Raw genomic sequence first — 4,262 nt, 5'->3', positions numbered from 1 at the left:
TGTTAAAAAAAATAGCTTGAAATCATTTGAGATTTGTGAGATGATGCATTGTTCTGCTGGAACCATCATAAAATAGGTACACTGTTAGAAGGGATGGACATGGTCAGCAGCAATACTCAGGTAGCCTGTCATGTTTAAACAATGCTCAATCGGTATTAAGAGGTGCCGAAATGTACCAAGAAGATATGCACTGCAACACTACACCAGCACCACCAACAGCCTGCCCAGCTGATACAAGTCAGGATGTTTACAACAGCACCATTCAAATGTTTCAGCAGAAACTGAGACTGGCAAACATTTTCCAACCTTCTATTGTCCAATTTTGGTGAGCCTGTGTGAAGGGGTGGCATCGGTGTGGTCTTCTGCTGCAGATTTGCATTAAAGTTTGATGTGTTATGGGTTCAGAGATAATCTTCTCCTAAAAGCTGTCTGGGCATTCTCCTCTGACCTTTACAGCTCACTGGATATTTTTTAGACCTTTTTCTGTAAACCCTAAAAATACTTGTGTTGGAAAAATCCCAGTAGATCAACAGTTTCTGAAAAATTTAGACCAGCCCACATGGCACAAACAATCCTGCCTCATTCAAATTCACTTAAATCATCTTTCTTCCCAAGTCATCTTGACCATCTCTACATGCCTTTTTAAAAACGTTCAAATCACATGAGCCAATATTGTATATAAAGGTTTTAGAGCGACGTGTGCTCCCCTCCAGATGACATCTATTTCAGGGAAGGCCTTGTGTATTTCTGCAGGACAATGCAAAACCACATACTGCAGCGATTACAAAAGCATGGCTTAGTTGGAGAAGAGCCTGGGTGCTGAATTGTCCTGCCTGGAGTATAGATCTTTCACCTATAGAGAACATTTGGCACATCATTAAACGAAAAATGACCACAAACTCTTCAGTGGCTGGAAACCTATATCGGGTAAGAATGGGACCAAATTCCAACAACAAAACTCAAGAATCTCATAACCTTGAGGCCCAGACGTGCTTCAAACTGTTTTGAAAAGGAAAGGAGATGCTACATCAGGGTGAACACGTTGCTGTGCCAAATATTTGGAGACCTGTAGGAAACATCAAATTTGAAACAAACTCATTTATTTATGCTCTGATGTGAATACAATGTTGGCTCATGTGATCTGAAAGTCTTTTAGTTTTCATTTTGTTAAAATTTAAAGAACATCCCAACTTTCTGCAATTTGGGTTTTACATAAAAAACAAACAAACCTTTTCTTTGTGGAAAAAGTCCAATAACAGTCCAATAACTCATCTATATATGTTTAGCATAGCTGCAACTTTAAGCTGCATGTTTCATGTCTACCTTCAGGGATGCCAGCTGAAACATCTGCTAACTGATATTTGAAAAAGTGAAATTAAACATAATTCAAAGCAGCACAATTTTCTGGCTTTTCTGGGAACCGAGTTATATCATCACTATCTGGGCACAGCTCACTGTACAAAAGCCAAAAACTAGATCCAGTAATTTAAACAATGAATGTCAGCGATGTACTTATTGTGATAATATTTTATTGCCAACTATCTCCCCGTCGCTTGGCGCGGAATCGGACTTCTTCACAAAAAAAGAAAGGAAATAAAAAGAGACAAACACCAGTCAACAAGACCTGTACTGAAACTACTTTTTATTTTTTGTATACAGAATAAAAACATTCAACATTTTCAAAACAAGTATGTGTTTTATGGCAGCAACAATACTTTCAGGAAACATCTACAATCAAAGTATGGCACTGCGTAGCTCAGCGAACAGTCCACGCATTGCTTTATGTGTTTTGGTTTTATCGACACAGCAAAATAATTTATTCTCTTTAGCCACAACTGTGTTTTTATACTGTATATTGTGTATTTTTCAAAGGGATTCAGATGAATCCTGTCTTTCATCTCCTTGTGAGTTTGTAACTCTTATATAAAACGCTGTGCACAAAGTTTCTAAAATGCAATCATTTTTTCCTTATTATAGTGTACGTGTTAAACACTTTACTAAAATCAAATGAATCCACTAATATCTGATATAGTCATTACGATTATCACAGTGCATATAAGCCTTTAATTAAAATGTTACATGAGCAGTAATAAAAGCCGGACTCGTCACAGTTCTAACGGAGGAATTCTGCAGCATTTTCCAGATCACATTATGACGGCACATTTTCATCACCAGCATCGAGTGAGAAAACTGTGACCCTGCACAACAACCTGCTAGTCAGGCAGACAGTTTTCAAAGTGCAGTGTGACTGTTTGATATTAGAAATATCAAAAGGTTTTGTTATTTATTTAATTATTTTTTGGTAGCTGAAAGAAGAAGAAGGAAAAAAAGTCACGAGTAGATTTGTTGATATGGCACAGTGTTATGTTCACGCAACAAAAATCTTTAAAAGGAACAAGAAATCCAGTAACTTTAAAGACACTACTACAGCATCTAAAAGACATTTAAGTATATCACTTAGTCATAAACAGTTACACAGGGCAAAATACTGTCAACACACAAATTCTGTACTGTCTGAATCATGGTTTCAACCAAAAAAATCTGCCGTGGTTAAGGCTTTAGAGCTTTATAAATATTTATAAAGTTCTTACATGAAATGTCTTTAATTCAAACATTTCTACAATGACACATTTAAAAAACAACAACAATAAAACCATAAAGCAAGGTTGGTCTTACTTTACAAATTAAAATTTCCAAAATATACAGTGTTTTGTCCGATACTCATCCCCATCATATGCTGAGAGGAATGTAAGCAGTTCGTCACTTCTTACACTGTATGTATTTACAAACAAATGCCATACTCTGAAGATTCTCAGGTATGCTGGTTTTGTTAGATATCCCTCTATGCGCCATGGATGAGCAGAAAATATTATGATGTGACATTTTTTTGTAACATGAAATGCAAATGAGACATAGTAACACTGATTTATCATCCGGTATATTGTGCTTTCTCCTGCTTTAATAACTGCTTTACAGCATCTAAGATGAGACCCCCTGAGAGTGAAATATAACACCCCAAAAAAAATCATTAGTTTAAGGATTTCATCACATTGCTCCCCAAATGACTTCGGTGCGCTTGTACAAGTAATCATTCCATAAAATCTGAAGTCTAAAGCAAGACAAATGAGTTTAGCCATAATGAAAGGAAGTTAACTATGTATGGAGGACCAAGACTGCCAAATTAAGAAAAAAAAATCATAATTATGAAGCGCCTTGAGGCGACTTATGTTGTGATTTGGCGCTATATAAATAAAATTGAATTGAATTGAATTGAATTGAATTATGATTTAAATGCACTGTTGTGCCAAACATATTTGCTTTTCCAAATGAACCTCTATAAACTGTGTGTGAAGCTGGATTAAAAAAAATATGTGTTTTTATAACATGCTTAGTGCTATATTGCGCCAGTACAGAATATGACATTACTGGATTGGTTGCTGCTAATAGACTTACATTAGCTTATGTTAGCTAACTAGTGACACTCAGTAACTCAGCGGACAACAGTTACTAATAAAGTCTAATAAAGACAGTCTGGGAAAAGCAGTCTCTTTGGCTGCAACAATGAATGTTACGTTAAAAAACAAAAACAACCAGAATATAATGTCCACTTTCACTCTCCATTCCTTAAGCAGTGAGTGGTTCTTTGTTGTTTGGCTAGTTGGGACCAAAACAGGAAATCTACTTGTTAGCCGTAATGTAACCCCAACCCACTCAAAAAACACAAAAATGCCAACAGAGAGATGAAATTAAATCTGATTGTAGATAAACAGAATAATTATGACAAATGTAAATAATATGGGAGGTTGGCAGGGGGTCGCTGACCAGTTTCTGACCTGAGTGTGACTGAGGTGTCAATCACAACAACTCTACTATGGAGCCATAGTACAAAGGTAAATAATACAAAAGCAAACACAATCATTTACAAATGCATTGTAAATAATGTAATAAATTTCATTAACCTGAATTTACTCATTTTTTTCCCATGTCTTCTTAATTTTGGCAGTTTTGATCCTCCGTCATTTAAAGGGTGTGATTGTTTTAGAACAGGGGTCCCCAATCCCAGTCCACGAGGGCCGGTGTCCCTGCAGGTTTTAGATCTCACCCTGGGTCAACACACCTGAATCACATGATTAGTTCATTACCAGGCCTCTGGAGAACTTCAGGACATGTTGAGAAGGTAATTTATCCATTTAAATCAGCTGTGATCGATCAAGGACACATCTAAAAGCAGGGACACCGGCCCTCGCGGACTGGGATTGGGG

This window comes from Pundamilia nyererei, unplaced genomic scaffold (genome assembly GCF_000239375.1).
Source record: "Pundamilia nyererei isolate P.nyererei 1_Seehausen unplaced genomic scaffold, PunNye1.0 scaffold00002, whole genome shotgun sequence".
NCBI classification, from domain to species: domain Eukaryota; kingdom Metazoa; phylum Chordata; class Actinopteri; order Cichliformes; family Cichlidae; genus Pundamilia; species Pundamilia nyererei.
This window is presented reverse-complemented; position numbering follows the sequence as displayed.